This window comes from Tasmannia lanceolata, unplaced genomic scaffold, assembly GCF_043159265.1.
Source record: "Tasmannia lanceolata isolate RefF3 unplaced genomic scaffold, GAP_Taslan_0.1 ptg000006l, whole genome shotgun sequence".
NCBI lineage: Eukaryota > Viridiplantae > Streptophyta > Magnoliopsida > Canellales > Winteraceae > Tasmannia > Tasmannia lanceolata.
In genome coordinates, this window is record NW_027518683.1 from 21352422 (window position 1) to 21364067 (window position 11646).

Below are 11646 nucleotides of genomic sequence, written 5' to 3' on the forward strand. Positions count from 1 at the left end.
ACACGACTCACTCTGGTGGAGGGACGTTCATGGCCAAAAGAAATAGATGCCAGAAACTACAAATGAGGCTTTGATTCCGAATGCGAACTTGGAGGACCAGGTTCTTCGAAGGGAAGGGGAATGATGTGTGCAGCCATATCCCATAAATGTCTCCTATTATTTAGGGTTGTTATTCATTTGCTTTTATCTCTTTAGTTGCTGATTTTATCTGCTTAGTTGAGTCTGTTGAATATGATATCTTAATCAAGATTTTTCTAGCTTTATTCCTTATTTCTCTCATTTCAGGTGTTTTATTATGTTTATCCTCACGTATCTGTTGTACGTGAAAGAGAGTTTGTATTTAAAGAACATTTCATCAATAAGAAAGCAAGCAACCATTTATTTTAGCTTCTTTTAGCGTAAATTGAAGTAACCTAACGCATCAATAGGTAGAAGGAAGAATCTGTATCACCTAACCCAACCTGAGATAACATTCCCTCAACCTTAACCCAGCCCAACCCGATCCTCGGATTGAGGATGGTCAACCCTAACCCGACCCACCTCTAAATCTCTCAACCCTAACCCAAACCATCTAACTGGAAATCAGGTCGGGTTGGTACGGGTTCACCTTGGGCCAAACAGAAAAATACAATAACCCAAAGAAAATCAAGATAAAATTAGACGGAGGTGAGGTTCGGGTCAGGTTGCCAAGACCGCAACCCTAACCTAACCCCAAATTAAATCGGATTGGCTTTTCCCAACCCTAACCCAACCCGAGGAAGTGCCAACCGAACCCAAGCTAAAATCGGGTTGAACCTGTCGGGTTCGGACAGTTGAGCCCGACCCAAGCTGCATCCCTAAGTTTTGGATTCGTTAAATTGGAATGTGAGAGAGAAGGGATTTTAGGAGAGGCTTTAGGAAAGAATAATTCACGTAGATAGATAGATAGAGAAATAACAAACGTTTTGATAGAGAGATTTGAGATTTTCGGTGAGAAATCTTCGTCTAACTCAATTAGTATTCAAGAAGTCAATTAAAGGAAACAATTGAGAGACAGGGAGGAGAGGGGAGAGAGACTTTTTATGATTGGAATGAAGAGAGAGATGCGGAGAGAGATAACAAGTTGTATGTGCTTTGAATATAAATGATTCTTTTTTTTTTAATCCAAAAAAGGGATGAAAGCCGCATTCGATTGAAGGGGAGACTGCCCACATCAATGACATCATCCTCTAGCTTATTGATATATTATTTTAGAGAGAATTTATATGGAGATGACATTCGGGAGCATTAGGATCATCCTATGGAGATGATTTTCTAGGCACATCCTATCTATATCAGAGCCCAACAAATGAACGGTTTGGATCACCCAAATAATGTGGGCCCCACTGTTTTTGAGGTTGTACGTGTATGCGCGGCCGTCCACCATATCATTTCTATTATTATGTGTGTGTGTTTGTGTGTGTGTGTGAGAGAGAGAGAGAGAGAGAGAGAGGAGCGTTCCATAATTTGAAGTCGTCAAGCAAGACAAGTAGAAAACTCCAGATATGTTCTTGTCCTCTTAAGATAATATATAAAAAAAAAACAATATTTTATGGAATCACATAATATATTCGAATATACGGTTGAAATGAATCAAAGCCCAATTATTTTGACACATCTCAACCGTACACATGTCACAATCTTACGGTGATCGGGTCCATTACCTAGGTTAAATCCAGTTAAGTATGTGCCTTGACCCGAAAATCTTGTCAATTGAGACAATCCCAGTAGTACAATCGATGGACTTATTCTAGATTAACTAGTTGCAGACCCATGCGATGCACGGGTGCGAAGTTATTTCCTCTTCAAAAGACACTGCCAGAAAATGCATATTATAAAATCAAGACAATTTGTGTTACAATTCAACTTATGAGGTCCCATGATCTACAGTGATGGATAAAAAAAGGAGTCCAGATATTAGCATGATCATTACAGAAAATAACCCAACATTCGAAAAAAAAAAATGGAAAACCTTGATTCTAACTTTATCAATTTGTTCTCTCCTCTCTTGCCATCATCCGATTCTAACTCCACTGTCTGTGATTCCACGGCAATTCAGGATGATCGGGCACTCTCTGAGGGGCTATGGAGGGATTCTCTGCCACTTTGGAATCTACGAACCCTAGATTTTGGAACGATCGGCTCTGCGACTTCAATCACGGCATCAGGAGACAATTCTGAGACGGAAACCGGAGAAGAACTGTGGACTGAGAGAGAATAAAAAACAGTAACTGCGTGTTAGCCCTTTCTCTTAGGATTAATCACTGATTTATATTATACAATTACCATTAGAATTAGATTAGGAGACAAAATGCCTCTTTGAATACATCTAAAAGATATTTGCATATATGCAGACTCCTTAATGCAAATGGTTTTGAAATTAAATATGATTATTTTTTAAATAATCTCCTAGAAATTATATAGTTGGAGGCTTCCAAAGAGGGCTTAATGTACCACATGAAAGAAGATAATAATAAAATAATCTTATTTGTAATTAGGAATTAATTTTAGTGGGCAGGAAAGAGGCACGTATATACATATATCACTGTACTAAACATATAGTACAGTGATATATGTTTCTCTTTCAGAAGCCTTTGTTTCTCTTTCAGCAACAGTCTTTTCACTTGGCTGAAAACCTTTTCGAAAATGGGTTACTTGCAAATGCAAACACACCCCACTAAAAAATACACATGATCATCATTACATTATAGGCACTCAACAAAGAAAACCCTGACAAAATTAAGAAAAGATTTCACTAATTCTTGGATGATTTACAATAGAGCTCAAGGTGTGCTTATATTGAGCACATACATGATAAATATAGAAAGAGATGAAGCAGACTATGGAAAGAGATAATGATGAAATATTCTAATCTAATATACTTACTAATTAAATCTAGCTGCCTATTCTAGTGGGTTGCCTCATTAACCAACTTGCCTAATCTCCCACAAGAAGATCTAACTGTGAGATCTACACCTAATCCAACGGTGGATCTCACATATTCTAACATGCCCCCTCAAACGTATATAGATTGAAAATCGATTTACGTTTGATTACAGTAAAAATCCCGAATACAAAATGTAAATTTTTTGATGCACAGTCCTACGATTGATGTCCCTGTTGTTGATATTGCTGAAGATGAATTGCCGCCTGTTGTTAAAGAATGTGTCACATGAAAGATGAGCCGCACAAAGCCTCAAAGAACTGAATTGGACTCAAGCCGGAATGGGCAAGTCTTTAGGCCGGTTTTGAATACCGAACCGTCTGAAAATGGGTCACTATAGACCAAAGCCTCGTTGTGCAAGAATGGGCCTCAATGGGCCAGACACATGGGTCGGCAAGTACCGATCCTCATGGAATTTGGCTCTCTCAGGCCCGAACCTCAAAGAATCGAGGCCCCTCAACTGAGTAGAGCGATCAATTTCAGGCATGCACCCCGAAGAGAAGAGGTACCTCAACTGAAATAAACTAAAGATAAGAAAAGTTTTGAGATGAAAAAAGAGAAATTGAGAGAGAACGAAAAATGGAGTGCGACACTAGCGTTTGAGAATAATGACGGAAACAAAAATAAGAATCATCGAAACTTTGGACAGGGAGTAAAAAAAGAGAGTGCATGTAACAAATATTGGGAGGGTTATCAAATTTGGAATGGGGTGCATGTTACCTAAGATTGAGATGCGTAAAGGAGGGTGCCTTTATCAAGTACAAAGGTATTCAATATTAGACTAATGAAAGGAGTTTTTTGAAACAGAAGAGAGGTATTAGTTTTCACATGATGTGACTTGTCTTGGAAAGATCATCATTGCTAGACTTGATGCTACCTCAATTTGAAAATACAAATACCTTTGCCCTTTGGAATGGAAAATCGTGCAAGATGCCAAGATCATCTAAGTGAGATATTCAAAGAAGGTTATTCTCCTTTTCAAATGGCTGTGGGATGTCAACAAAATGGTGTTCGGTATGGTTGGCAAGAGGGAAGTCTTGTTTGCAACCCGAAGGCAATAGGACGGGTATAGCCTCCTCCAATGGTGGCAAGATCAAACATGGTGATGAGCCAAACATGGCCAACGGCATTGGGAAGAAAATCCTCCATACGAGATTCTGATATGTAAGCAGAAGCCATCATACATGATTTTGGATATTAAAAAAAAGGAGAACAAATCGAGAGGGATAATGGAGGAAAAATTCGAATCAGAGTTGCGGGCAGATGGCTAGCTTGTGATGGAGATTGATGGCTGTAGTGCCCGGCGGACGGCCGATGTAGCCGTCCGCCGGAAATCAGAATTGCAGAAATTTTAATCAAGGCCGGATCGGCTGCTCTGATACCATGACAAAATTAGGAGAAGATTTCACTAATTCATGGATGATTTACAATAGAGCTCAAGGTGTGCTTATATTGAGCACATACATGATAAACATGGAAAGAGATCAAGCAGATTATGGAAAGAGATAATGATGAAATATTCTAATCTAATATACTTACTAATTAAATCTAGCTGCCTATTCTAGTGGGTTGCCTCATTAACCAACTTGCCTAATCTCCCACAAGATCTAACGGTGAGATCTACACCTAATCCAACGGTGGATCTCACATATTCTAACACAATTAAAATCAGCTTCCAAATCAACATAAAAATGATCAAATAATAAATAAACTATTACAATTCTCAATTAACCAAAGCTTGTTATATGTAACAACTTCTAGAAAGGATGAAGGGTCTGTTCCTTGGATTTTGAAAAGAAGGAGCGGCTTTGGGCTCTGTTCGTTTTGAATTTTGAGAACAAAGTGCCTAGGACTCAAATCAGGTTTGGACCTTCTAGTTTACTCCCATATGGTTCTCAAATTCGAAAACGAACATGGCTTGCTTGTTCTACTCCCAATGAGTTTAGAGAGCAAAGGAGTGATATGGGTTGAGAATGAGAGAGAGTGAGAGCATACCTTTGGGCCTTTGGCAACTTGCGCAAAAAGGGATAAAAAATGTTGAGATGGATACGAGAGAGACCTAAATCATAAAAAAAAATGCAATTTAAAAACCTTAAATTTAAATTATGAGATTAATTTAACCTGTTAATCGGGATGAAGCCGAAAGGGCAAGGTACAATATATAGAGAGGGAGTTAAAAGGGGGAGGGGAATCATTGAATCCTAATCTTTAGACATAAATTAATAGAATAATTAGCATGTAAAACCGTTTATTAACTATCGTGTAAAGGGATTCTATCGTGTAAACCGGTTGCAATAGTGTAAAACGGTATATTAAGCATCGTGTAAAACGGGATGCAGTGAATCTGCAAGATATTAATGCTGATTTTAAGGGATATTCTTTAAATTGGGTTTAATTGGGCACGAAAGGAAGTAATAACGTGGTGGGATACGAAAAGTCAGGAGAGACGTGGGGTGTATCTGCTAATTTAAAGGGGTGTTACTGCCCATTTAATTTAATCGATATGTAGAAGAAAGAGAAAGAAAAGTATTTTTTTATTAAAGTTTTGAAGATTTAATAGGAGATTTAACAGCTTCCTTATTGGAGATTTATTTGGTGAGAGAGATTTATGAGAAGGAAAGAGATATTATAGGAGATTTAATAGCTTTAAAATAGCTATACGTAGAACTTGGGTGTATAGTAGGGTGCCACGTGGCACAACCACAGCTTAGAGGATTCCGCTTTATATATCTATATATATATATATATATATATGAGAGAACATTTCCTACACACTTGTGTAGGTAAGTTACCTACACACTACCTTAAAATACAGTAGGGGCCCACATTGTTTGGGTGATCCAAACCATTCATTTGAATGGTCCTCACATAGACAGGGTGTCCACAAAAAATCAGATCCATAGGATCATCCTAACCATTCAAACTATGGAGGCAAAAAATGGACTAATTTGTGAAGGTTTATACACGTCCATTTTACCTCCACAAATCGTAGGGTTGGGATGTTCCTATGGATCTGATTTTTTGTGGACACCCTATCTATGTGAGGACCATTCAAATGAATTGTTTGGATCACCCAAACAATGTGGGCCCCCACTGTATTTCAAGGCAGTGTGTAGGTAACTTACCTACACAAGTGTGTAGGAAATGTTCTCACATATATATATATATATATATATATATATATATATATATATGTGATTGGCCCTCCTTTTGTGACCTCAAATTGCAGGCGACCGTTTCCTATGCTTGATAGGTGCAATTTTTGTTCATGTATCTGATGAACGGTCTTGATGGGTCAAATACAATTTTGAATTCCAAACTCATTTCTCAATCTTACGTTAAAAAGATCATGTACATGCTAAAAGATGCTTTTATCGATCCTGACCGTTGATCTATAGTGCAGTTCTGATCACCATACACGTGCCATCATCTGCCATTCATTGTATGGCCGGGAATGTATTTTCCAGATATGGTTTGGCGAATATTTCCTTGATTTTATTTTTTATAAGTGAAATCCTCTTTATGAAGTCATGCTATGAATAACGAAGTAAAAGGCAAGGAAAGTTTGAGTTCTTAGTTTTAGCAATGTTGTCTAAGATCCTACTGTTGTTTGTTCTCTTCAACCTTGCAGCCTCAGAAGGCCAGGACGATGATTTCACCTACAATGGATTCTTCAGTTCTAACTTGACCCTGAAAGGCATAGCAGAGATAACACCCGATGGCCTCTTGAGGCTAAAAAACGATACCCAGCAAGAGATAGGCCATGCCTTCTATTCCATTCCTCTCAACTCGAACAACACCTCAAATGGTAATGTTTTCTCTTTCTCTACCACTTTCGTCTTCGCAATTCTCCATGAAGATCCCTTTTTGAGCGGCCACGGGATTGTCTTTCTCATCGCTCCATCAGAAGAGCTCCCCGGAGCTCTACCCAGCCAATATCTAGGCCTCTTCAATACTACCAACAATGGAAATTCTTCTAATCATGTCTTTGGAGTTAAGCTTGACACAATCGAAAGCACGGAATTCGGGGACATAATGACAATCAAGTGGGTATTGATATAAACAGCTTGGGATCAACTCTATCCTCTCCAGCAGGTTATAACTCTAGTGAAAATGGGGGATTTCAAAACCTTTCCCTTAAAAGTGGAGATGCAATGCAGGTCTGGATATAATATGATGGGGTCCGAAAACAACTTAACATAAGACTATCCCCTATCGATGTACCTAAACCCGTCATTCCTCTCTTGTCTTTGCCTTTCGATCTTTCGACTGTGATCAAAGATCCCATGTATGTCGGATTCTCGTCTTCTACGGGGTCAATGCTAACATCTCATTATGTTTTGGGATGGTGCTTTAAGTTGAATGGGGAAGCTAATGCACTCAATCTTTCGAGCCTTCCACCGCTTCCTCACATTGGATCGTCTGTTTGGAAACGAAGAGCTTTGAGAATTGGGTTGCCCATAATCTCTGTACTTCTTTTCATAATGACCCTATTTAGTGCAATCTTTGCATATCGAAGGAGGAAGAAATTTGCAGAAATACTCGAGGATTGGGAACTCCAATATGGTCCTCATAGGTTCTTCTATAAGGATCTATTCATAGCCACAAAGGGCTTCAGAGAGAAAGAGCTTGTGGGTGTTGGAGGTTTCGGTATGGTGTATCGAGCTGTGTTACCAAATACCAACATCGAAAGTCGAAGCGGTGAAGAGAATTTCCCACGAATCCAGACAAGGAATGAGGGAATTCATTGCCGAGATTGCGAGCATCGGCCGGATTCGGCATCCAAAGTTGGTGAGACTCCAAGGTTATTGCCGCCGTAAAGGAGAGCTGCTCTTGGTTTATAATTTCATGCCAAATAGTAGTTTGAACAAGTTGTTATTTGATGAGCCAAAGATTTTGCGTATTTGGAATCAAAGATTTCGAATTATCAAAGATGTAGCTGAAGGGGTGCTTTTTTTGCATGAAGGATGGGTTCAAGTAGTCCTACACAGAGATATCAAGGCCAGCAATGTGTTACTAGACAATGAATTGAATGCGAAATTAGGAGATTTTGGCCTTGCAAGATTGTATGATCATGGAAGTGATCCTTAAACAACCCATATGGTGGGGACTTTTGGGTATCTTGCACCCGAGTTGTCTAGAATTGGCAAGGCAACTGCAAGTACCGATGTGTTTGCTTTTGGGGCTTTTATGCTTGAGGTTGCTGGTGGGCGGAGGCCGATAGAAGGAAAGGTGCCACCTGAGAAGGTTCTCTTGGTGGATTGGGTGCAAGAATGTGAGAGAAGAGGGGCGATTTTAGAGGCCACGGATCCGAAATTAGGAGAGGATTATGTGGTGGAGGAAATGGAGATGGTACTAAAGCTTGCTTTGCTTTGCTCTCAACCTTTTCCGGAAAATAGGCCTAGCATGAGGCAAGTAGTGCAGTTTTTGGAAGGCCAAGCTCCTTTTCCCTATAGATCAGATGGAATTGGGGCCAATGTTATAGCAGTGGAACAGGAATAAGGGTCTTATCCTACTACGGATTCGGAGTCGCCATTCACCAGAGGTGGAGGCCGCTGATTCAGACAAATTGGTAGAGCTAATGAACTTTGTATATGATCACCGAAGTTCTTCGTTTTAGATTGCAACAAGTGATTGTCATTACGAAACCGATTATTGGACTTAAAATTAAAAGTAATTTTGAGTCCAATAATACGTTTGTGATTGATAATCGGTTGTCATAATCTAAAACGAACATGGGCGGCTTTAAGTACAATGCCTTGTTTTGAATTCACTTCGTTGTAAATGGTGTTTTTTTTTTCTATGGTGTAACAAAGATATCCATATAGAGTGATTTTATCATGAGTACTGACTTGTCTCATTTTGATAATTTATTTTGATCCAATGTGAAAAAGACTCCACCATGATTGTATAGGGGCTTCAGTTGCTTCGACTTTATACAGCTAAATGCATGTTTCTTCCTATTCATGCAGAAATTTTCATTTAAGGCCATGTGTGACTGCTGCCAGGAAAAAAATTAGTGTGTCCAAGTGGTAAGAGAGGGGTTTTGAGGGTGGGAGAAGGAAAGATTTGAGAGAGCACCTATGAGTTGAGGGTGAAATATAAAAAAATCAAGAAAAAGTCGATCAGACTTTGGGTGGAGTTTTTGGTTTCTTGGTTTTTCAAGCTTTTCTTGCCCTCTCCTCATTCCCTCTTGTATCTGTCCCTCTCCAACTGTTCCTCACCATTGGATAAGAAAATATTCTTGGGAAAAAAAATCATGTCTGAGGGTTTGTTTGGATCTATGGAAAAGCTAGTATGGAAAAGAATATTTTCCAGGAAAGTTTTTGTTGGAAAAATCCATATCTTAAGAAGCCTAAATATTATGGTTCTTAAGATTGTTGGATAAAATGGACGGATCGGATTTCTACAGATCTTATAAACAAATATTGAAGAAATGATATATAGCTTAATTGAACCCAAAAACAGATAGTCGAAGTCAAAACAAGTTTTTCGAACCTAAAACAGGTTACTTGAACCGAAAACATGTTACTCGACCTCAAAATAGTGCAACTCGTAGCCAAAAATCCATGTACTGTAAATCAAACCATAATTGAAATAAAACATGGAAAAACATATTGCACTTATCTCTTTTGATGAAAACCGTTTGGAAAAATTAGATTTGAAGAGAGAAAGCTGAGTCGTGCCACTGGTCACTCTCCTTAAGAATCGTATCCGGCTCCTACCAGTGCAACCGGGATCCGCGAACCGATGCTCTATGATAAAACAGCCAAAGTTGACTCCAGTCCACGTGCACTCGCTGACTCGTCCACCCAGAACCACCTTAGAACTGTGCTCAGACACGGAAAGAACAGAAGGAAGGAGATGAAGCAAAACCAGAAAACATAACCCTTTTTCTATGTAAACCTCTTTCTTTTTTTGTTGGCAAAAGCCACCCCAAACGTAGACCCCAAAAACTCTTAGCCTTACCCAAATCGTACTCTCTTCTCCTTTTTATGGACACCAAAGTGTCTGTTGGAAAGAGCCACTATTTATGGGTATTAATGTTGAGAAAAGCTACCATTAAGAGCCTTGAACGTTTCTCTTCCAACATTCATATTTGTGACAGTTGGAGATGAAACGGTTTTGCAACTTTAATAGGTGTTATTATAATAACCGTTTGGGCTGCCATTAAAAAAAACGTTTAGCAATAATGGGGTAAAATGGAAACCATTTTGGGCATTAAAAAGATCTTTTTTTCATTTAAACCCAAAAAAGCACTCAAAAGTCACTGGCTTTTGAAATAAGAGGGAAACCAAATTTTGAATTTTTCCTTCTAAATTTTAAAGACAAGGCAAAAGTACTTTTGAGTTTTCAAATTCTATAAAATTTCCAACAGTTTTTTATGAGTTTTTTCTTTTGGATTTTTTCTACAATTTGGTAAGGGTGGCTCGATCAGTGCAACTCTTTACAATATTTTCTAGAAGATCTTCTCCCATAGTGCACGTCCATGCCAAAGTCCAAACAATCTCTTATATCACGTATCGGGATAAACCAGCTGAGGAGAAAACAGTTTTTTTTTTCTTTTTTGGATCGGTAAGCTGGGGTTAGGCGGACCTCTACCAGTATATTAACTAAAGAAAGATGATACAATAAAAGAAACAAGGCCACTCCCCAATCTTTAGAACAATGCCTAAGGAAGGGGGGAAATGCCCAAGGACATGATATCCTTGAAATAAAATCTCAAAACAAGCAAGAGAGGAGAGAATACGCATGATCTCTAGAGTCAGTCCCCATACTCATGTGAATTTAAGACCCTAGTGATCCAAGTGGTCTTTCATCTTCTGGCTAAACTTCCTCGCTCTCTGGCTTTTCCTCAACTTCTGAACCTTTGTGGTTTCCGTTTTTCTTTGATGGAGGAGTTTCGTTTTCTTCTGTTGGGGGTGTTCTTCACCTGCTTCCTATTCTTCTTCACCAGCATTAGATTTATATGACTCGGGGGCCTCTATGTCAGAGTCACAGGTTGGGTCATCTTCAGCTTCCGAGTGAAGGACAGAGTAGGGGTTCTTAGTTTGGATGCCTGGGGGGATGGTTTCTTCAGGAAGGGTAGGAGGCAGGGAGCTTTGCTGAGTGACATGGGGATGCACAAGGGGCAGGGCATCAGGATTGGAGGGGTTGGATGTATCCTTTATGAATTGATCCTCCACCGGGTTTTTAACCAGACGCCATTCTTTCTTTGATATCTTCTCTGGTTCTTTTATATGGCAGTTTGAGGTCTGATGGCTTAAAGTTTTGCTAAGGGAGCAAGAAGAGGGTTTCCAGTCATAGAGTATCTCTTGCTCAATGGTGCCTGATGGAGTGGTGAGGTCAATGGAGTGTGGGAGGTTGCTCCTGCTTCAATCTCAACACAAAGTCTTGCATAAGTAAGCCGAGTGCCTTCTGCTGTCTGACAATCCATGTACATTGGGATGCCTATCCCACTCATAAGTAAGCAGAGTGCCTTCTGCTGTCTGACTATCCATGTACGTTGGGATGCCTATCCCACTAGCAATTTTGCTAACGTTATTTGGAGTCCAGAATTTTAAGTGGAGGTCTGGCAAGCGGATCCACACAGGAACAGTGAATAGATTAAGCTTTTCAAGGGCGGTATCTGGAGTCCACCTACGAAGAGGCGGCCGCGATAATAGTTTGAATTTGATTCAAGG

The 11646-nt window shown here is 39.4% G+C and overlaps 1 pseudogene; it reads left to right on the forward strand.

Moving 5' to 3' along the window:
- The first annotated feature begins 6547 nt into the window (after window positions 1-6547).
- LOC143878825 (L-type lectin-domain containing receptor kinase IV.2 pseudogene) lies at window positions 6548-8583 on the forward strand (annotated as a pseudogene).
- Window positions 8584-11646: the final 3063 nt, after the last annotated feature.